Source organism: Aythya fuligula, chromosome 5 (assembly GCF_009819795.1).
Source record: "Aythya fuligula isolate bAytFul2 chromosome 5, bAytFul2.pri, whole genome shotgun sequence".
NCBI classification, from domain to species: Eukaryota; Metazoa; Chordata; class Aves; order Anseriformes; family Anatidae; genus Aythya; species Aythya fuligula.
In genome coordinates, this window is record NC_045563.1 from 29,614,468 (window position 1) to 29,639,670 (window position 25,203).

Here is a 25,203-nt window from a genome sequence, read left to right on the forward strand (position 1 = left end):
TAGTACGATTGAAATTCCAGTAATGGTACCTTTTGCTGTTGCTTTTATTTTCTTGTCATTTAAATAAATAAATAAATAAATAAAGTCACCTACAGGAAAGCAAAAGTCAATACTGACCAGTTTCTCTTCAGTCACAGTAACAAGAAGATCCCATTTTCAGCATAGGTTTCTGAGCAACACTTTACTTCCTACTTTTCAGAAGCTGTACATCAAACTACCTCCATAAATTACTAGTATGACTTTTAATGATAAGGGATATTTGTTATTAATTGAACTGTGGTATGCACAATTATAATGCTTCACATTCTTTCATGGAAATAGAGATACTTTAAACTGACCTATGCTAGATGATTACTGGATTTAAGGCTTAATGAAATTCGCAAGGCAGGTTTTTAGTAGTTTTCATTGGTGTAGAATTGCACAAAAAGTCTTTTAAATCAATTTACTTCAGTGTTAGGCAGTTTTAAGAAGGACTGCCAACTACAACAGGGAATCGTAAGCCAACAATATTCCTAGATTTCAATCTCAGAGGTAAGTACTCTGCAGTCTAATTTCACCTTTTCATCTCATGCATTGCTTGTGTGTGAAATTGATATAAAACTTGCTTAACACTGAAGAGTATCATGAGAATTAATTTTTGTAAAACAGTTTTTCTCAATGGACTGATTAGCATATGTTTATCCGCTCAGTGGCATACACATACCTAATGAAAGTGGAGTGCTGCTGAGCTCCTGAGGGGATGCTGTACTGGGGACAGGTAGTTCAGCATCAGCACGAGCCTTGTTACTAGTGCCTACATGTGTAGTGCGCCAGATCCTGGTGGCAAGAAAGTCACAGTGACGGCTCAAAGAAGAGTATCCTTACTAAATACTGTAATAAAAAGTGGTGTAAATGAAAGGTTGGCATTTTACCTTGTTTATGGAACTTCTTTTGCTTCAGATATGGAAATTTACCAAGTATAATTTCAAGATATCAAGAATTTATGTTGTAATATTTAAACAAGAGAATTAGATGCAGAAATTTTGAGGAGATACATCTCTTCTTAAAAAGCTGTTGGCAGCATTCTCATTTCAAATGGCTGACAGGGTGCTTCACAATCGTTTTTTTTATCTGCTTATAAATTTTCTCTCTTTATATGTTTCCTCTCCAAAGTTATTGTACCTTGTACCTCTTTTAGTCTTTGTTTCCAGAAGAACCAACTTGATTGATAACATGGAAGAATTAATGCATATAAATTCAATATTTTTCACCAAAATAATTTGATTTCTTTTGGTGTGACTTTCTTCTCAAGGGAAGCTTTAAATAAAGCAGGTCAAGCATCTCTATGTTCTATCTGAAAGACTGATCACACTCTTTCTTTGTAAAGCTTTATTTTAGCACTTGCTATTCGTCCTTCCTTTCCAAAGTTATTGTGCCATACTGTTGAGGCACCTGCCATGTTGATTTCACTTCGGTGTTGGGTGAAAATAGTTCTAGTTCTGTGAAATAATTCATACATGCATACAGTTTGTCAAGCACAAAATGTTTCTAAAAAATGAAAGGTTTTTTATAACTGTACTTTCTTATTGCAATGAATTGCAATGAATTGCAATGTATTGCAATGAATTTCTCTACCAAAAAAAAACAAACAAAAAAAAACAACAACAACAAAACAAAATCATCTTTCTCTTTCTTCTTGATACTCTTCTGAGTCTGTGAGTCCAAATTCTTATCTAAAATCAAGTAAAGAGATCCTTTAATAACATATGCAGTAAAAAAGTTTAAGTCAAAACAAGTGCCTCAGATGACTTCAGCACTGTTAATGTTATTTGTATTTGTATGGATGCCTCCATATAAAAGAAATTAAAGAAGAAATAAAATGCAACATCTGTTTCAAGGAGGGTATTTACTTTTTTATTTTTTTGCACTTCAGTATTCTCTCTGGAATAAACTTATATTTTCTATTAAAGTGAACCTGAGTGTTTACTGTATTTGTTTAAAGACAAACATACATACATACATACAAAGAAACAAACAAAAACCCTACTGAGTCTAGTGACTTTGAACAAAGCTAGTTTATACCCACATGTATATCCCACCTAATCGTTTAAGTAGGGCCCAGATCTGAAGTGCAATTCCTCTTCAAATCTTATCTTGCATGTCCAAGTTTCTATGTTGAAATCAGGCTAAACTGAAATTTATTTCCTCCAAATGAGCTTCTTGTCTTCAAGTCAGTAATTTCATGTATGTCCATGTGTTCTGCTTGGAATAATACTCACGTCTTAGAGAAATTTATCTTAAATCTTCCAACATACAGTGAAGAATGGATTTGCTAGGTTATGGGTTTCAACAGGTGATAACAAGCCAAAACAAAATATTGTTTTCTTGTCTAGGCACTTGAGAGATCTTTAGTTTCATTGATTTACTCATATAATGAGTTAAGAAGCAGGATGTGAAATGACAAACCTGGCAGAAAACAGCCAGGGGCACCAGGAACACCTTGAATAACAGGACTACTTCAAAGGGAACATCATCTTACAAATCATCTTAAGGAGATGATGTGCTTTAGGAGCCAGGGAGTTTTAAATATTTGATTGAAACTTTCTTGAGAGTAATTTTGTTTTACAGATCTCAGCCGACCACAAATTTACACATTTTAGTTTTCCTTGCTCTGATTGTGCAGGTGTAGAAACCTTTCCAAGTACACACACGGCTCTATCCTAATCATTATTCCACTGCCCTTTTTACATTTCAAAAACAAGAGAGGTGAGAACACAGTAGATGTGAAATACATCGATGCATCAACTAACAATAAAAAATAAAAATAAAAATAAAAATAAAAATAAAAATAAAAAATAAAAAATAAAAAAAATAAAAATAAAAATAAAAATAAAAATAAAAATAAAAATAAAAATAAAAATAAAAAATAAAAATAAATAAAAATAAAAATAAAAATAAAAATAAAAATAAAAATAAATAAAAATAAAAATAAAAATAAGACAGTGGGACTTTGTTACCTTAATATTTCAGAGAATAATTTATTGGAGTTGTCACTCATTTTATGTATCTCTTAGTTATTTCAAATTTCTAAATACTTATTTTCAGATTTCTAATTTCATTATGAAGCACAAACCAGCTCAGTAGAAAAGTCAAAACATGGCAGCAAAAGACAAATATCCTACACCAACTGTGCCTTTTCATGGAATGCTGATATTTGTGTCAATAAGCACCAGAGATGAGGCCCAAGATGTTCATTGCACTAGTTTAGAAGCAGCAGGAAAACAAAGCAAAACAAAACAGTTCTTACATAAATTTGTAAGATATGTCTACCCATCATTCACAGGTTCAAATGTATTGTCAAGTGCTTCTCATCTGTACTACAACTTGCAATAAAGTTTCTGTGGCAGGGAGGGGTACTGACAGGACACAAAAAGCCCACCTGATAAACACATGGCTCAGAGGCTGGTGCCAGCACAGAAATCTTGTTTTTTTTTGACCATGGGGCGCTTTACTTGGCACCCAGCCTGATGGCTGCAGACGGGTCCCTATCTCTAAGGGGAAAACTGATCCTGGGCCAGGAGCTGGCAGGGCTCATTGAGAGGGCTTTAAACTAGGTAAGAAGGGGGATGGGGCTGAAACAAGGATTGTTGGAGCTGTGCCAGGGGGAACAATGGCAAGGCCGGGGGATAAGGCAATGGCCCAGCTGAAGTATATCTACACCAATGCAAGCAGCATGGGTAACAAACAGGAGGAGCTGGAAGCCATCGTGCAGCAGGCAATGACAAACCAATGACTTGGTTGCCATCACAGAGATGTGGTGGGACCACTCTCATGACTGGAGTGCTGCAATGACTGGCTATAAGCTCTTCAGAAGGGGCAGGCAGCACAGAAGGGGTGGTGGTGGATTCTCTATATTACAGAATCTTTCGATGTTGTGGAACTCGAGGCTGGGAATGACAAGGTTGAGTCCCTTTGGGTTAGGATCGGCAGGAAGGCCAACAAGGCTGGCATCCTGGTCGGGGTCTGTTATAGACCGCTGAACCAGGATAAGGAGACGGATGAGGAGTTCTACAGGCAGCTGACAGAAGTTGCGAAATCATCGGCGCTTGTTCTCGTGGGAGACTTCAACTTCCCTGACATATTCTGGAAGCACAACACAGCCCAGAGAAAGCAGTCTAGGAGCTTTCTGGAGAGCATGGAAGACACCTTCCTGACGCAGCTGGTTAGTGAGCCTACCAGGGGTGGTGCCCCGCTAGACCTTCTCTTCACAAACAGAGAAGGACTGGTGGGAGATGTGGTGGTCGGAAGCTGTCTTGGGCAGAGTGACCACGAAATGGTTGAGTTCACTATTCTTGGTGAGGCCAGGAAGGGGACCAGTAAAACCGTTGTATTGGATTTCCGGAGGGCTGACTTTGAGCTGCTCAGGACACTGGTTGGTAGAGTCCCTTGGGAGGCAGTTCTGAAGGGCAGAGGAGTCCAGGAAGGCTGGGCGTTCTTCAAGAAGGAAATCTTAATGGCGCAGGAGCCGTTTGTCCCCACGTGCCCAAAGATGAGCCAGCGTGGAAGAAGACCGGCCTGGCTAAACAGAGAGTTGCAGCTTGAGCTTAGGAGAAAAAAGAGGGTTTATAATCTTTGGAAAAAAGGGCGGGCCACTGAGGAGGACTATAAGGAGGTAAAGAGGCAGTGCAGGGACAAAATTAGAAAGGCCAAAGCTCATCTGGAGCTCAATCAGGCTACTGCCATTAAAGATAACAAAAAATCTTTTTACAAATACATCAATGCAAAACAGAGGACTAAGGAGAATCTCCATCCTTTACTGGATGCAGGGCTCCAGTTTTTTTTTTTGTTACAAAAGATGAGGAAAAGGCGGAGGTACTTAATGCCTTCTTTGCCTCAGTCTTTAGCGGCAATACCGGTTGTTTTCTGGATACCCAGTACCCTGAGCTGTTGGAAGGGGATGGGGAGCAGAATGTGGCCCTCACTATCCACGAGGAAATGGTTGGCGACCGTGCTACGGCACTTGGATGTGCGTAAGTCGATGGGGCCGGATGGGATCCACCCGAGGGTACTGAGAGAACTGGCAGAGGAGCTGGCCAAGCTGCTTTTCATCATTTATCAACAGTCCTGGCTATTGGGGGAGGTCCCAGCTGACTGGCAGCTAGCAAACGTGTCGCCCATCTACAAGAAGGGCCAGAGGGCAGACCCAGGGAACTATAGGCCTGTCAGTTTGACCTCAGTGCCAGGGAAGCTCATGGAGCAGATTATCTTGAGTGTCATCACGCGGCACTTACAGGGCAAGGAGGCAATCAGGCCCAGTCAGCATGGGTTTATGAAAGGCAGGTCCTGCTTGACGAACCTGATCTCCTTCTATGACAAAGTGACATGCTTGGTGGATGAGGGAAAGGCTGTGGATGTGGTCTACCTTGACTTCAGCAAGGCTTTTGACACCGTCTCCCACAGCATTCTCCTCAAGAAACTGGCTGCTCACGGCTTGGACTGGCATACGCTTCATTGGGTTAAAAACTGGCTGGATAGCCGGGCCCAAAGAGTCGTGGTGAATGGAGTCAAATCCAATTGGAGGTCAGTCTCTAGTGGCGTTCCCCAGGGCTCGGTACTGGGGACGGTCCTCTTTAATATCTTCATCAGTGATCTGGACGAGGGCACCCTCAGTAAGTTTGCAGATGACACCAAGTTAGGTGCATGTGTCAATCTGCTCGAGGATAGGAAGGCTCTGCAGGAGGATCTGGATAGCCTGGACCAATGGGCTGAGGTCAACTATATGAAGTTCAACAAGGCCAAGTGCCAGGTCCTCCACCTGGGGCTCAACAACCCCAAGCAGAGCTACAGGCTGGGAGATGAGTGGTTGGAAAGCTGCCTGGCGGAGAAGGACCTGGGAGTATTGGTTGATAGTTGAATATGAGCCAGCAGTGTGCTCAGGTGGCCAAGAAGGCCAACGGCATCCTGGCTTGTATAAGAAGCAGTGTGGCCAGCAGGGCTAGGGAAGTGATTGTCCCCCTGTACTCGGCTCTGGTGAGGCCGCACCTCGAGTACTGTGTTGAGTTTTGGGCCCCTCACTACAAGAAGGACATTGAGGTGCTCGAGCAAGTCCAGAGAAGGGCGATGAAGCTGGTGAAGGGTCTGGAGAACAAGTTTTACGAGGAGTGGCTGAGGGAGCTGGGATTCTTCAGCCTGGAAAAGAGGCAGCTCAGGGGCAACCTTATTGCTCTCTACAGGTACCTTAAAGGAGGCTGTAGCGAGGTGGGGGTTGGTCTGTTCTCCCACGTGCCTGGTGACAGGATGAGGAGGAATGGGCTAAAGTTGCGTCAGGGGAGTTTTAGGTTGGATGTTAGGAAGAACTTCTTTACCGGAAGGGTTGTTAGACATTGGAACAGGCTGCCCAGGGAATTGGTGGAGTCACCATCCCTGGAGGTCTTTAAAAGACATTTAGATGTAGAGCTTAGGGATATGGTTTAGTGGAGGACTGTTAGTGTTAGGTCAGAGGTTGGACTCAATGATCTTGAGGTCTCTTCCAACCTAGAAATTCTGTGATTCTGTGATTCTGTGACAGCTTCTTCCTATATAATGCCTATTAATAACTCCCATATGTCTTATGTCATCTCCGATTAAGTTAATTTCATGCCACATATATTATATTTATTATATTATATTATATTACATTACATTACATTACATTACATTATATACTGCAGTGCAGATATTAGTCCAACAACCATAAATAAATAAATAAATAAAATGAAATTTTTTGTCTTGGATAGAAAAATTTATATAGAATGATGGAGTAATTTGCATTTAAATAATAATGATGATAATAAATCTAGAATATGCCTTGTCTTTGGCACTTAAATTCATTCATCATTAAATTGAACAGAAGCATTGATGACTTCTAAACATAGTTATCAGCCACAGTTACATAAGAACTGTTCTTCAAATTTGGCTATTGAGTTTCGTGAATTAATGAAAGAAAAGCGTCACAAATTAATTAAAGAGAATGTCTCTTCCCATGGCTGTTCATCAATCTGCTTTGTTACTCTCGAAGTAGATTGTAAATAGTTTGCTCACAAATTTGCTTAAAAACGGATAAGTCATTGGATGAAAACCCACCTACTCAGTACTTCCTTAAGAAATGTTCTACCTTTAACCCTGGGTAACCTTCCAAGTTAATTGAAAGGATACTTATTCTAGGATTCTTATTATACAGATGAACAGTAGGGAACTTTGATACTACAGTGGCAGTTCAGTCTCTTGCTCAACAGTGCTGACTTCCTCAGGTGAAAAAAAATATCTATTTTTAGCTTATCAAATTTATCTTTAGAAACTAAAAGATGCTGGTGCTGGCTTGAAGTGGTGAGGCAGTCTCTCTTCAAGGCTCCTACACAAAAGGCATACTTAGAAGAAACTTTCAGGCTATGATTTCATGGGGAAAGACAAACAAACAAACAAAAAATCAAACCTACTTTTAGAGTATTTGATACCGGATAATAAATGATCTTTCCACATGACAGGATATTAACTGGAGTAAACTGGCTCTATTGATAGCAGTTCAAACATTTTTTAATGTACTAAGTGTACTCTCCCAGATGGTTGAAAACTGGAATAAAATCAGAAATTTGGCATAAACATTGTTCAGTGCACTCTTAGTGATTTGTTAGAAATGCCATGGTGACCCGGACCAAATTTGCATCACATAGGCTATGTTTATGGTAGCAGATAAAACACCCTAGGTCTTGTTCTTTGTCACTTCTAGAATGTATACATCACAGATAGCAGCCTCCTGGACTTGCTTCATTAGGACTTCCTTTGAGAAAAGTTTATGGTGTCCTGGGATTGTGCTAGTCAATGCAAACTAAAACTATGCAAAAGAGTGTGCTAACAAGCAGCAAGACATGCATGCCAACAACTAAACCTGTGGCTCAGCCCTTTGATTGGATTACTAGTCTAGGATCATCCACTAGTAGTGAACTCTGTGTAACTTTTTTGTAGAAACACATTCTCACGTTCAGGATGAAAATTCTGGTCTGTAGAAACAAATATTACAATGCTACCAATGCTAGAGTTGTATTTGGTATACATTTGGGATGTATTAGGTTCATGCACAGCCTTCCACCTAGTTGTGGTGCTTCATGAATGACTTTACCGTGTTGGTTTGAGATTACTACTGCTTTTCCTCATGAGAATTATCTACAAGAGATATTATCTATTCACATGCAAGAAAGTACTAACAGAAATTGTAATTTTATATTAGGAATTTGTAAGGAAACTTGAAACTACAAGAAACAACACTGATTTTGGATTTCATTACAAAATTGAAATTAAACTCACTATCTGCAGGGCTTAATAAACTTGATAATTATCAGAATATTGTTTTTCTTTTTTAATCTGAGATCATGGCAAATAAAGTTAGTTAGGCTCTATGCTTTGAAAATAAAACATGAAAGCAAATGAAAAGATACATGTACATTTTAGCATAAAATAATGCTAACCTAATGTGGTGGTTTTACCCAGCTGGGCAGTTGAACTCCACCATAACCACTCTCTCACTTCCCCTCCTCAGAAGGGAGGGGAAGAAGAAAATGAAAGAAACAGCTCACGGGTTGAGATAAGGATAATTTATTTAAATGAAAAAATAATTATTAAGGAAAAAGTATTATTGATTAAATAATTTAAAGAAAGAGGAAAAAGGGAAGGGAGAAAAAGGGGAAAACAACAACTACAACAACAACAAGCAAAGGCTGTGTGGAAACGCAGAGGAAAGAAATTACTCTCTACTTCCCACAAATAAGCGATGCTTGACCATGTCCTTGGAGCAGGACAACGCATGTAGCTGTTGTTCAGGAAGACAGACATTTTCACAATAAGAGCCTACCATGCTCCTCTTCTTCCTTTTTCCACCTTTTATTGGTGAGTGTGACATGGAATGGAATATGGTATGGAATATCCCTTTGGCTGGTTTAGGTCAGCTGCCCTGTGATGTTCCTTCCTCACCTCTTGCCCACCCCCAGCCTGCTGGCTCTGGGGGCGTTAGAGGGAGTCTTAATGCAGTGCCAGCATTGCTCAACAGTAGACACAACACTGGTGTAATACCAGTGCTGTTCTAGCTACAAGTGCAGAGCACAGCACTGTAATGGCTGCTGCAGAGAAAGTTAATTCCATCCCAGCCAGACCCAGTACAGCTAAAGGAGGTGTGATCATGTTAATTGTATTTAGGTCTTATCATTAAAACAATTATGATTATTACAGATGCTGAAAGTTTGCAAATATATTATTATAGACTTAAAGATATGTTAAATATCTTTATAAATACAATTCATTATTTTCCTGTTTAGAAACAATGCAATATGGAACAACAACAAAATTTCAGTCATACTATAAATAAAATGAGGGTGTTTCACTAAATCAGAATTGGCTGATGGAAAGAATTATTTTTTAAAAAATGGGGAAAGAACCAAGAACATCTCTAAGATGTGATTATTACTTTTAGAGAGAGTGTTTTCTAAAGCTACAGATGTTCATTCTTCTGAATGAATATTTAACATTCTTTGATTCTATGTATGACTGATAAAAGTAACAGAAGAAATATAGATCCTATAAAATTCAATTTTAATACTTCAGGATGGTGCAAAATTGTGTCCGGATACCAAGCTTTTCCCATGATTTTTTGGATGAAAACTGGAAGTTTTAAACATTTTGATCAGGTAGTATTATTATATATTTTATTTAATATTGTAAATTCCCTTCTAATATGGGATGGGATGAGTGGCTAGGTGTTGGTGTGTAAAGAGGCATATATCACAGCCAGTATTTCTTAGAACACCTTTTATTTGTTAAGCTACTGTTATGAATATAATCAAGCTGTCACTCTCATTAGCTAATAACACAAAATGTTCACATACAGAGCTTGCTGGTACCATCATGCATTCATTCACAGCCACCCAACTGAAGAAGTGGAGAAGGCAACCCCAATAGCTTCCCCTAAACCAGTGAGGTCAGATGTGATGCTCTGGAGACTTCTAGGGAGATATTGGAGAGGACTTCTGTGGTCTGTTTGTTAACCAAGTGCTTAACCAGTCCTGTAGCCTTCATCTGCACATAGCAAACACCAGCCATATGGTACATAGCCACAGTGTATGCCCATCTGCGCTTGTGACCTTGTACAGATGAGGTTCTTCATGCCCTAATTTTATCATAGGTTTCAGTACAGATATTGTCTCTCCAGAGGTTTTGCACTCATAGCACACAGACTTCCCTAATGCCTCTATTTGGCCTGTTGTATCCTGGTATGTATTTCTCCATCCAGCTTATGAAACCCACTCATGTTGTCTGGCACAGACAGAGCTTCTATGATGCATCCACTTTGTAAAAAATAAATGAAACTTTATTAGATTATTATTAGAGAGATTTGTTTCCCTTGAGTAACTCTTTTTAAATTATTCTTTTTTATTTTTTTTTCTTTCTCTCTCCCTGCAAGCTATGTAATGTAAAATATGAAATATTTACAAATATTACTTAGATGTAAATTCTATCAAATTCCTTGACTTTACAAAATAGATTGTTTACAACTGTGCTGCCCTTCTGCCTAATGGACACCCTGGGGGAATGTTGTTGGCTTTGAGACACAGCTACATATTTTCAATAAACAACTCCTGAAGCCAGTGAATACTGACAGTGTGAACATTAATCTGTGATATATCTGAATGGAATACTTGCTTCTTCTCCCTTCGGGGAATGGGAAAAAAAAAAAAAAAAAAGGCATACATCATGATGCACTAACCACTGTCACACATAATCAAATAAGGCCAAGAAAATATTTTAACATTCTCTTTTATTACAAGTTTCTTGGTTAGTTCAAAATAATGATAACAAAGCTGTCTGCCTTATCAACAGATTTTGACAACTAGAAAGAGGCAAGACTGTCCCCAGAAAAATAGCAGATTCCAACTATTAAAAGCTTTCAGACTGTTAGTAGATTACTTCTGGAGTTATCTCATTTGCCTTGTCCTTTTGTCATTGAGACACATTGCTACAAGAGGCCTCAGAAGGAAAAACGTCTGCTCAAGTATACCCTGAATGGCATTGCAACTGGCAGGTGGTTTTATACGTAGCTGTTCACATCTGCCTTAGAAGAAATCCCTGATCTTTTTTGTAAAACATAGTTCAAAGTTCTGACTAGGTAGTTGATGGGTTTGTTGTACTGTAGAAGAGATAGGAGAGTTAAAAGGATCAACTTGAGAAAAATCCACAATTGTTTTTAATGTTAAATGAGTCACACCAAGTTGGAAGGGCCCCTCAAACTAACATTCTGATTTAAATAAATAAATAAATAAATAGCATTATAATAAAATGATACTATCTTCTGTGGAGTTCTGTGACAGGTTTTACACCAAACAGTTGTGATTTCTAAATGACGTTAGGCCATCTAAATGACTTTAGGCCAATATTTCTAAAGCAAAAACTTCTATAACAAAGTAATATATATATATATCTTAAAGATCTCAGTTTCAATTCATTAAGAATCTACAAGCCTATATATATCACTGAATCTCAGCTTTAACTGAAATTTTAGCTGAAGATGAATTTTATGTTTCTTCTCTTATCAATGCACATGTTATATAGATTTGTTATATTCATTGTGACCTTGCCTCCCATTCATTTGAAAATCTCTGCATATATGTAAAGAACCAACTGCTCTAGAGGCTACAATTTCTGCTGAAGTGGTCTAAAGAATGTGACCTATGATTGATTACATTATATTCTCCACTACTGAGAATTTTGAATCTAGATAAATTCTTCACAGTAGCTGAGAAGGAAAATTTCTATTCCTAATCTCCCTGAAATGAAAGTAGTGCTAAAGTAGAGGGCTGAATGGAAGGATTCTGCTCAACTAGCTTCCCATGTCATGAAAAAAAAGCCAAATAAAGATAAGGAATAACAAATGTTATGAATTCACCAGGGCTTTAAAGGACTGAACAGCAATTCCAGGGAGTAAGCATAATGAAGGGCTCAACATGAAAAGCTCATGAAAGTAAATGTTTGTACTGCTTTCGGTTACTTCTACATATCGTTCAAAGATTTAATGAGCTACCACTTCCCTGTTGTACAAGTGAGGCCCACTGTTAAAACCAGCATGCCATGTCAGTTCCAGGTTAGTAATTGTGAAACAATTACTTAGAAATACTTAGAATTACTTAGAAATAGAGATTCTAAATTCAAGTTTCAAGTTAATTTTAAAGTAATAAAGGAGCAAAGGAGATGAAGTAGAATGATAGATTTTAATAATGAAAGGCCCAGAATGTTTATCTTGGCTGACCTCTTGGATAAAGTCATAAAGGTATCTAACTCATCTATAGGGTTGTTGTTAGATAATTGCACTAAACATATTTTGCTTTATTCCAGTCTGTTTGTCCTGCAATTTCCAGATGTAAAGCAAATCCAAGTCACTGCTTTTTGAGGAAATCTTAAAAAATTCAGAATAAGCTCTGGAAAGAAGTTAGACATCTCGTGGTTCATTGGGAAATGCTGAAAGTCTTACAAGAGCCTGGCTATTATAAGGTCTCTAGTTCATTTTGTTCTTATGTGGACTGGTAGTTTCTGATAAAGGTAAAGATATGCTGAATGAATAACAAAAAACTCCCAGAATATATCCTTCTTGCATTTAATATTCAAAGGAAGTTTCATAAGATCTATAGATATCTTTTACTCATGCTTTGTTCCATCTTTTTGCAGCAGAAGAAGCAGAATAGGTTCCTCCTCTCAATTTTGTTCTTTCAGATATCTTTTGTTGACTGTCATTTTCCTTACACAATAGCAGTGTCTCCAAAGCATAAACCGTGATAATTTACGGTGGTAAATGGGTACAGATGCAGGAATCCTTGGCTGTTCTGTGCATGTTTATAAAACCTAATACTGTTTACTTTGACAACCTGATGCAGCATTTCAGAAGAAATATTCTGTCTCCAGCATCCCTTTTCCTCACTTTCTCCTTCCTTTGGTTATTTCCACATACCATGCAAAGATCTAATATCTAGAAATTCAGTGGTATAAGACTTCTCCTTCTGAAACATTTTGAACTAAATATAAACATAGCAGTCTCAGTCTACTGAAGGACTTGTTCCCCTTTGATCTTTTGTTGTAGGTTTTTGCCATTAATACTATTGTCTCCTTCCTGACAATCTGTTAAGTGGACAAGAATAGTACAAAGCTCATAATGACAGAAATCTCTAAAATGATGAATAAAGAAAATGAAATCTTTAGATGATTTTCTTTCTGAGCAAGAAATATTGTTATACACTATGACAAGCTTTCTGCACTATCACTAAGGCGCTATGAACTGATTCTCATATACAGAATATTTTAATATTTTATTTTTCTTACAGGTTCAGAGAAATACCCTGATTAATTTTCATTGATAACTATAAATTTGATTTCTTGGAGGAAAGGATATTTCATCTATTAAAAAAATAAAAAATAAAAAAAAAATCAATAGTGTTTTTTGTCACATGGGATTCCTGAAAATATCACATCTTAATAAGAAGATACCTAGCGTATTCTGATTCTGTGACAACAAGGGAAGATCTGTCTGAATCTTGGTTCTGCTCAAAAAAACAGCATGGAAGTAAGATCCAATTCACCTCTTTAGTTATTTAATCCAAATAAAAACATAGTTTAATGAAAATTTCTTTAAGATCAGTGGGAATGTTTTCCTTAGTTCAACAGAAGGTGGATCTGGTTTTGAGTAGGAGATAAGCACCATTTTCAGGAAAATGCCTACAAACTTGAAATCTTAAACTTCAATAAAATTTGCACATAACCATATTGACCCCCAAAAAAGTATTTCACGTGGTTTAAAACTCTTTAGTAGCACTGGATTTATAGATTGAAAGTTTAGTTTTATTTGAAAGTTTCCTGTCCAAGAAACTAAGAAACTTTCTGCTTAGTTTTCATGTTTCCACTGTGATATACCTTTAAATGACATAAATTCAGACTGTATGTTATTTCATTTGTTTTGTTGCATTACATTGCAATACATTACATTGCAACGCATTATATTAAAATACATTGCATAATATAACACAATATATTTAATATAAAACAAAATTTCCACTGGAACCTTAAAGGTTAAAGTAGTAAGGTGGAAGTCAAAGATTGTTATACATTTCTGGCCATAGTAAGGTCCATGGGACAGATTGATGACCCTGGCATGAAGAATTCTAATTTTACATCATTAATATTTATTGTCATAATGTACAAAACAATGACTTGGGTGAGGCATTTCCTGACTTCAGTGGCACAGCATATGCTTTGGGATTCATGAAACAATGCAAAACAGGAAATGTGCATGGCAGATTCATGACATGCACCATCGCTGGGCCAGAGTTCAGCAGCCTGTTCAGCTGCCTGAGTAATGTAACAGATTCCCTTTTGCCTTCCTGTTCATTTTGTTTTGCTGATGTGCTGGATCTTACTTGTTGTTACTCTTTTTTCTTTTTCTTTTTCTTTTTCTTTTTCTTTTTCTTTTTCTTTTTCTTTTTCTTTTTCTTTTTCTTTTTCTTTTTCTTTTTCTTTTTCTTTTTCTTTTTCTTTTCTTTTTCTTTTTCTTTTTCTTTTTTATTGTTGTTTTATTTTTAGTTTAACAGAAGTCTTAACTTTCAATTTCAATAAACTTAACAGCAGAGGTTAGCTTGGTGGTGAATTGCTTCTACAGACCTCACAGACTGTCAGGGTAGTCTTGGATGGCCCTCTGAAATGTAGCTGCAGTGAAAAAAATGTGAAAAAAGCTTTGAACTCCCTAACACCTTCCTGCCTCTGCCTCATAGATTTTCTCTATTTTACTTTTCTTTTGTTACTGACAGCTGCTTGGAAACAAGATCATTTGCAGACATCATTTGCTTCTTTGCCCCAAACTGCAGTTTTTCTGTTGGCAACAAGCTGAAATTTTGCCTTGCAGAAACAGCGCTTAAGGCTGGTTTCATCCTGAGAAAGGGAAGATTAATAGTCAGGAAAGAAAATTATTTTTCCTTATAAGTAGCTTCATTGCCTTAGTCATTTTTTTTACCCTGATTTAAGCCTGAGGGACTTGTGTTGCAATATACCCCAAAGCTCTTTTTTTCTTGGTTTTAAGTTTGTAGGTAACCTTTTTTACTACCATATCATCATATACAGCTTTCATTATCAGCTCTATTTTTTCAGGTATAGAGATCTTCAGAAATTAACAGAATTATTTCTGAAGAGCATATATTTCAGCATTTCTCTCTCAAAATAATGAGAGTGAAAGTTCAGAGATTGTGCTTGGTGTTTTGTTTTAATGAATTGTTCTTTAATTATGTCAGCTTCTTCTATAAATCAGAGGCCATGTGTCATCTTTTATTTATGGGTGCAGCGACCATTGTGGTTAATTAAAAGTAATGTTGGTTCATTGGAGCATCATGTTGATATTGAGACACTCCACACAAACTCACTGTGCTACAGATGTATACTGTCAGAAAATCCTGAATTTTCTGACAGTCTTTTCTTCCTATTACATTATCCCTTCCCTTCCCTTCCCTTCCCTTCCCTTCCCTTCCCTTCCCTTCCCTTCCCTTCCCTTCCCTTCCCTTCCCTTCCCTTCCCTTCCCTTCCCTTCCCTTCCCTTCCCTTCCCTTCCCTTCCCTTCCCTTCCCTTCCCTTCCCTTCCCTTCCCTTCCCTTCCCTTCCCTTCCCCTTTTCTGGGTATAGATTTCAACATTAAGTATTTCAGTATGCATTCAAGTTTCTAAAGTTACCACCAGCTCTTCTTTCCTGTTTCTTCACACCAATATCTCTAAATGCATGTTCCTGCTAAGCAACTACCATTGCATTTATCACATATTGCATTTTGCTATGTAATATATGACAGATTCAGTGACAGCACAAAATGTAACCCTTCGCCTATGCTGCAGGCTGGTGAGGTTAAAAGTATCCCCTACAGTCTTGATGACTGTATACTTGTATAGCCATACACCACCTGTGCTTATTACTCCAACCAGTGTGGATGAACCATAATCTAACTTTGAAGGTGAATCTCTATTCATGTGGCTCCTGCTTTGAGTAAAGGGCTGGACTACAAGTTCCCTGAGAGGTCCCATACTATCTAAATAACTCACTGAGTTTATAATGCACTCCAAGAAAAACTACTGCAATGGACTATTGGAAGAGGCTGTGGATGTGGTCTACCTTGATTTCAGTAAGGCTTTTGACACTGTTTCCCACAGCATTCTCCTCAGGAAACTGGCTGCTCACGGCTTGGACTGGCGTACATTTCATTGGGTTAAAAACTGGCTGGATAGCTGAGCCCAAAAACTTGTGGTGAATGGAGTCAAATCCAGTTGGAGGCCGTCACTTGTGGCATCCCCCAGGGCTCGGTACTGGGGACGGTCCTCTTTAATATCTTTATCAATGATCTGGATGACGTGAACGAGCGCACCTTCAGTAAGTTTGCAGATGACACCAAGTTAGTTGTGTGTGTCAATCTGCTCGAGGGTAGGAAGGCTCTGCAGGAGGATCTGGATAGGCTGGACCGATGGGCTGAGGAGTATTGGTTGGACCAATACTGTCAGAAACAGTACTGACAGAAACAATACTGACAGAAACAGGACCTGGGAGTATTGGTTGATAGTTGAATATGAGCCAGCAGTGTGCTCAGGTGGCCAAGAAGGCCAACAGCATCCTGGCTTGTATAAGAAACAGTGTGGCCAGCAGGGCTAGGGAAGTGATTGTCCCCCTGTACTCGGCTCTGGTGAGGCTGCACCTCGAGTACTATGTTGAGTTTTGGGCCCCTCACTACAAGAAGGACATTGAGGTGCTCGAGCAAGTCCAGAGAAGGGCGATGAAGCTGGTGAAGGGTCTGGAGAACAAGTTTTACGAGGAGTGGCTGAGGGAGCTGGGATTCTTCAGCCTGGAAAAGAGGCAGCTCAGGGGCAACCTTATTGCTCTCTACAGGTACCTTAAAGGAGGCTGTAGCGAGGTGGGGGTTGGTCTGTTCTCCCACGTGCCTGGTGACAGGATGAGGAGGAATGGGCTAAAGTTGCATCAGGGGAGTTTTAGGTTGGATATTAGGAAGAACTTCTTTACCGAGAGGATTGTTAGGCATTGGAATGGGCTGCCCAGGATAGTGGTGGAGTCACCATCCCTGGAGGTCTTTAAAAGACGTTTAGATGTAGAGCTTAGGGATATGGTTTAGTGGAGGACTTGTTAGTGTTAGGTCAGAGGTTGGACTCAATGATCTTGAGGTCTCTTCCAACCTAAAAAATTCTGTGATTCTGTGAGACCAACCAGCAAAGCAGGGTTGCCATCAAAAACACTTTTTCAACAGTTGAGTCACAATCGTGTGCACCTAGACAAAGTGCATTCAGGAGAAACACCCACCTCCACGGGGAATACTTCAGAGAGTATTTTGTCATTATAAATGCAGTGAGTGAAAAGATATGCCTCCTGTGCCTTTTCATAAAGTCAGAATCAAAATACTAAATATTCTCTAATGTGTTCAAATAGTTTTGACCATTTGATACATGTACATGTAGAAATAATCTCTTCCCATACTAATGTATAAGAATCTTAAGGGGTGATAAATATTTATTTACATTATTTGTTAAAAGGTCACTGATGAAGCAAGCCTAAACAAGGTTTACTTGTTAAAGAATAAAACATTTCTTCTTTTTTCCACCTTCCTCAGGCACAACATATATCAAATATATTTGAAAACAACATTTCATGTGTGTAGAGATAGCCAGAATGATTCTTAAAGAAGATTATTCTGTAGCTATTAGCTTGACTCACTCTGCTACATCAACTAAGACAGGTATGGACTATAAATACATAAACATAGTCATATAGATTCATTATGACTGCAGTTCTTACAGAGTTCCCACATAATGCACTTCTGAATTCATATAGTAAAGATTTTATTAATTATTCTGTGAATTCAAATAAATATAAAAGAGATAGCACTTAGTGATTTACTTGATATCTTTTGAAACTTAATTTGCAATGTTTTCCTTAGATTGTAAACTTTACTGGCTAATTTGGAACAGTTCTATTATGTTTTCTTGAACCACTGATAAGCAGGTTCTTGACCCGTCTTTCTATTTCTCAATTTAAAATAACTCACGTTTGTGAATCATACCCTTGACAATTATAGATGCAAACCACTGACACTTAAGAAATATTATAGAGCAGAAGTAATGAATGAAAATGGTGGAATATCTTTTGAATATCAGTTATATACACAAAGTGTTGAAAAGTACAGATGTCCTCTTATTATACAGATGCTTCCATTGAAATGAGTCAAATATTTCCTCACTTTAAAGAAAAGAAAATGTGCCTAATAGTGACATTTGTAAAATAAATTGCTCCTTGATCTCTGTCTTCATATATGATTCATCTTTGGCTTTAATTTTGGCATACTTACTGAACAAGTGGCACTTAATGAAACAATTTGCTGTGCTGATACAGGATGTCAAAGGGAAAGCACATACTCTTTCTGCATGACCCAGGAAATCATGGCCCATAGCTGCAAAGGCAATCTTGTTCTTTGAAAAGGAAAAGTAACACTTAGTATCTGCACAGTGCTAAACACTTAAAAGGGCTATTTACTTATAAACCAATGAACCTTTACACACATACACACAAAGAGTTATTTAGGGAAATTTGTACTCAGATTTACAGATGGGGAAACTAAGAAACAGAATGAAATAATTTAGTGCTGACTGTACACCAAGTTAGTAAATAAATAAATAAATAAGTCTTTTAGATGCCTTGATTTTCCTTTTTTTAAATTCATTTTCCTATTGGACCTGCAGTGTGATCATAGAGTACACATGACAGAAAACTTTCAAGTTCATCTGAAATATGAATGAGATGAGAATTGAAATAACTCCTGTCCAGACTTTATAAATTTAGGATTTATCTCCAGCATTACTAGGCAAAAAGAGTTTAATTACAGATAATGTATTTGCAAAAATCGCCCGTATAAAAACTGCACCCATCACCTACTTAGGATTTAAACAACAAAACAAACAATAAAGCAAACAAACAAACAAAGGAAAACCTTGTATAAGAAGAAAAAATCAAGTAAATGCTAATGAAATGCTGGTAAAACATCTCTGAATTCCAGCAATGTAAGGTCTTAAGGTTTAATTTTAATCCACAACTACTATTGTATTGACATTCTTCTGCCTGACAGCAGCCTCTTATTGCTCTTCCTCTCTTTAAACACTTGGATTTTCCATCTGATTAAATCCACAGTAGGTGAGAATAGCACAGTCATATTGGAGTCACCTCAGGTAAAAAAATAGGAATGAAGTTGAAAAAGCCAAAAGAAGTTGCTCTCTTCAGCCTAGACTGACAGGCCGTGAGGTCCGTAGAAGTGATTCCAGACAACTAATACATTCAACATTAATTAACCCTAGCACATATTAAGAAATATAAAAGATTACTCTTTCAGTAGAAAGCCCTATACACTGAGAAAGTCCTCTTTGCACAATGCTGTGTTAGATACTACATACCCTTCCATGCTAAGCCTATTCATTTTTCTGGGACGTAGACAGAAGTAGTCTATTAGCACTCTAATCCAAGTACTTTTTGGCTTTAATATTCATTATAAATCAATTGATTGCAAGGAAAAAAGTTTTTGACCTTTAGCAAACCTCTCAGATTCCTTACACATAAAGCCTGAGTTACGACATCAAGCTAGCCAAGGGATTATCCAACAGCAATAGAAAGTCAAGAGGAACCCTTACTAAATATCCATTCACTAAGCCTTCCATATCACAGATATGGAAGTAGGAACATTCCAGGGACTTTATGATTATTCATTCATTGGGCCATATTCATTTGTTTTGATCATTATCTTTAAAGGATTGATTCAAAAAGAGTTGGCCAAATTTCTGGAAACATAAACACTTATAACATGAATTAATGTTGTTATTACTATGACCCCATGGTCAATAAAACTTATCTTCCTTCTTGTCATGTAAAGAAGTCTCTCTGGAGGCAAGTTGTGTGTGTGTGTGTGTGTGTGCGCGCGCATGTGTGTGTTTGCATGCACGCGTGTGTGTGCGCATGTGCGTGTGTGTGTGTGGTTACTAACCTTAGCTTTCATGACAATCTGAGGTCTGACTGGCTGGGGAGTAGCTTGGTTAGAATGATGAGTTGGTCTTTTTGGTAGAAAGTGAGTTTGGTAGAATGTAAGTCAGCAGCCCTGGCAGCAAAGGTGGCCAAAAACATATTAACACAATTAACAAAGAGACATCAGTGTGAATTGAAGGTGACTATTCACTTTATTTTACATATAAGAAGGTGAAAGGGAAAAAAAGGCTAGAAGTCAAGGCAAGGAAGTGGTGAGGAAGGTAGGAATTCTAGACTGTTAGTTTGCATAATTAAAAGCAAGGATCTACTGAACTGTACATCATGCCCCAAAATGTTAGACAGTTTTGATTTTCTTTGTGTTGTTTCCTCCTAGGGCCATGGCCATGTATTTATATGTTAAAGAGTGTCTGAGTTCAGTTTCACAGAAGTAACTCAACCTAGTGTGGAGCCTCAGTTCACAGTAACTGTCTTGCAGCCACACCTGACTCATTCTCCTACCTAAATATAGATGGTAAAGTCTACTAGATTCAGATATATCCTACATATAAACATGTGATCATGTTTCCAACAGGTACTTGTTTATGCCTTTTGCTTACTTATATATTGGTAGCAATATTTATCTTTTATATAAAATCTCAGTCCTCAAGCACCAGTCCTCAAGGGACAGATTTAAAATTTCAGTGTTCTTGTTTATTTTGTGCTTCAAATTGCCCATGACAAGTCAACATGAATTTGATTTCAGCTAGGTCATTTAGACTGACTACCTTTCCAACTGTCAAATATAAAACTTAATTCTCCATTGATAAATTTGTATTTCTACTGTTTCAGTGGTAAACTCTTTTTGTCTTGAATGAATCCAGCTATGAATTTCAGTGACTCAAGTGTGTTGAACATGGACACTTGAACAAATTTTTGGAACTTATCTTGTACATGTACCAAGTTAAAACAATATAATATTCTTATTTCCTAATAATAAGCTATGCGACACTGATCATTCTAGAGTCATTGTTAAATCGCTAGGGAGTCTTATACAGAACGTCTTTCCCAGGTAAGAAAGTCTTACTGCCTCTGCAGTACTTAATCTAGAAACAATACGAATATGAAATCTTCTTCAATGTTGAAGAAGATTTACAATGACAATGGCTTCCTTTCACTGTAAGGGTCCAGGCACCCAGCTGGAGTAATTTGGCATGGCCCTGGTGAAGTTAGTGTCACAATATAAAATTGCATGAGCTTAGGATATGGTTCCTGAGAACAATAGAGAAAACCCAGCTGTACCATATGCAGACTTTTGAAAATGGTTAAGAATAAAATCCTTCACACATGCACAAAAAATAGCCACCCACTGGAAAAACACATTTGCAAGACTGAATTGATTTGTGAATACCATGTGTTACCAATCATAATAATTACATATGTTAGGTAAACTTAATGGGGAAACTCAGCCAATATTTTTTTCATTCATTTGACAAAATATACACTATCTCCTTCCAAAAAGCACTTTAGTATCTCTTGTGATTATTCATAATGATATTCTTTACAGGTTTTTGAATTTTCAAGTTTTTCTATTGTTTTGTCAAGGTGGAAAAAGGGTATATTTGTTTACTGTAAAACTTCAGAGGAAGTAAAATGTAAATAAACCGTGTAACTTCTGAAATAAACTTACTAATGCATTATTTTTTTGGAATGTTTCTCACAATCTGTTTTAGTGGACTAAGCAAAAGATTGGTTCTAGGTTTTACTGTTTATCCTGGCAGTGACTTGAAGAACTTCCATAAGTTATTTAATCAATGGCAGTCATGTGCTTTAAGATCATCAGAAAGGACAATCTTTTTAAGTGCAAAGCATTATTATTGTTCCTATACCTGAAAAGTTTTGTTCATATCCATAACATATTAGTGATATCAGTATAAAAGATTGATTTCCTTTCTACTTAAACTTCACATTACGTCCATGACCCAAGGAACTTAAAGACATATTTTTAGTAACCATCATCATAATAATAAATCCTAATTTATATGTGTCCAGACCTTAGAGCCTCTGAGCATCTCAGCAGAAATAAGAAAACATAAAGTTTCAATAAAAACCTCAAGTACTTGTAAACAAAACCACCAATCCCACCCGATAATAAACCCACCCCCCCAAAAAACAAACAAACAAACAAAAAACACACAATATAAAGTATTAAATATAACTCTAACAAAGAAAATAAACTGAAAAGCACAGAAAATAGTATTAGAAAGTATATTTTGGATGAAACACTCAGTACATCATGTTGGTCCAAGATGTGTGATCAGTTTTCATCCAAACATCTACTCTTTTTTTCTCCTTTATTTTTTATTTTTTTCCCCTTTTTTGGGGGGTTCATTTAAATAATTAACATTTATATGGCAGTGTGAGTCTAAGCAAGGAAGTTGACAGGTAATATTTTAAGAGATTGTTATCTCAAACTCTATCTGGAATCATAAACCAGTTTTCTAATATTCTTTCAAATAAAAAATGGCTGAAGGATTACTCTGAAGTAAGGTATGAACCTTCATATCCAGAGAAGTCCTCCATGTTTCTCAGTACTGCAGTGAGATGGAATTAATAGACTTTCATTATTCTACTTGTGCCACATTTGATGGACAGGAAGAATAGTCATATCATAAAGCAACACTGCTGCTGCACACAATTTTATTAACAGTACAGGTATTGTAGCTGAAGAGCTATAATTCAGGTTAGGCATCCTCTCTTTAAAATACGTGACCATCTTTAATAATAAGTCACCAGTGCTAAAACATACTTATTTAGCCTACTATTTAGGCATAAGCCATGACTGTGTTTTTGACTGATTGTTCTGTGTGAATATTTGAAATAATTTCAAGGTCAACAGCAAAAATTCTAAGACTTTTAAATGTCTCTCTGTTTTGTATTGTACAAATACTGTGGAGCTAGTTTGGATAACTTTCCCAAAGCTTGCGTCAGGTGACACAAAATGAGAATATGGAAGAGAACAGTCTAAGTGCTTTGAGTCCCAACAATGTAGGTTAGCTCAGGCAGAAAAATGCTGCCATAATACAGCCACTAAATACTAACTAGTAAGGGATAGAAATTAATATCTGACGTAAATGAAAATGTAGCAATGTATAGTAAAAGCAGATACAATTCATTTCCCAATATCTAAGCCCACCATATTAAGTATTTACTTGTACCTAGGTACAGTGAGTCTGAGTTTTGAATCAATTCACTTTGTAGTGAAGTTTAGACAAATGTGTTGGTGAAATGAGAAACCATTTAAATTTATTTACAAGTAATATACATATTTTGACAGCAGCCTTCTGCACTACAATTTGTACAATACATTGCTCTCCCTGAAGAAAAAAATAGTGCACATTACAGAAGCTAATGAATCATTCAGAATCATTCTTCTTCTCCTTTTATCTGTGTCTAATCTTTTCGATTCTGACTTCTTTGTAGCTAAAGTAGCCTTTCTAAAGTAGCCTTTCTCTGGGTGTCTCTAAAGGATGAAATGCAATACGAGCTCAAATTGTGAAACTTTTGACCATTACTGTAAAAGTCATGTTAAAATATAAAAACTGGTTGTCTCAGTTACATATCAAACAGTCCATCAGCAGAATCAGTACTATCGTTTTTGATAGTTTTGATATATTATACCACTTTTAATTGTTTATTTATTTATTTATTTCCAGGTAGGAAAAGGGTTTTGAAACAAGATCATCAATACAGAAATATACAATTTAAAGCATTTTGAGAGAAACACTGAAAACAACCATTTGTCGCTGACCTTACAATGATGTTGAAGTGCCTTAGTGACTACATTACAGCTTGGGAAACTTCTGTGCTTGGCATTTAGCCATAGGTAAAATGCCACTTGCATCTTTTTCTTTGCTGAAATTGTGTTTCTTTGATGCTAAATATATATGTGTGTGTGTGTGTGCATGTATTATTTTTTTCTTCTGCATATTCCTTTTTAAATCACAAAGGACAAAAAAACGTGAGTAAAAGCTAAAACATGATGAAGGTTTCAAATGAAATTAAGCAATTTATGAAATAATGATTTGTATCCTCAAGATAATATCATAAACTGGATTAGGGCATGAATAATTGATTGTGTAAGTATACATTTTGTAACTGTTGTTCTTTTTTTTTTCTTCTTGAAGGCAGTTGAATTCTCACCTGTAGATTTTGTAAGAAAGCTTTGTTCCTGCAGTCAGATATTCTGACTGTAGTTATGTCATTTCAGTCTAAGTCTGTTCATCTCAAATCAGATAAGGTGTTTTGCATTTATGATTACCCCAATTTTTTTCTGTTATAGACGGAAAGTCTATATGCATGCTTCACATACCACTGACAGAAGCATAACTAGGAAAGCATGACAGGAACATAAAAAAATTGGGAGATAACTACCAAGTAAAGGTTAGGTGCTGCTTCTAGACTACTACAGTGCAGATATAGTAGGAGTAATTAGCTAGTTCTTTGCTTCTTTTCATGCATAGAAATATATGTTTAGTATTCACAGGAGAGGATTAAGATGTGGGGCAAAAATGTGTGGGATGGAAAATAATCTGTTCAGCTCTGATTCCGTCCTGCTTTATCAAAACAGAAAGGGCTGCCAGGAAAAAAGGGAAGAAGTTTATGCATGGATTAGGGATCCATTGGCAAATATCAAGCAATAAGCAAAACAAGATGCTAACTCTCAAAATATCTATTTATTGACTGCATTTTTTGTGTTCCATTGGTAGTGCATTTATCCAGGTAAAATGGCTTCATCCAAGACTGCCCTGAATTTAAAGGGTAAAAGCAGTTAACAATCCCATCACTGGAAAGAACAGGTCTGATCCTCTCTTCTTCACCTTAAAGGGAAAAAAAAGTAAGAAACAACCCCCCACACACACACACGCATCCCCCCACACACACATTTCTCTATACCTTGCAAATCCACATAGGAAACATAGGAAACAATTCTTTGAAAGACAAAGGAAACCTTGCATCAAAATGAAAGAATCAGTATATCAAAACAAAACTGAAACCACAACACTAAATGCTTACCAGGCTCTCACATAGTTGCATGAGCTGTTAAAATTAAAGGTGAAATAAATAGAA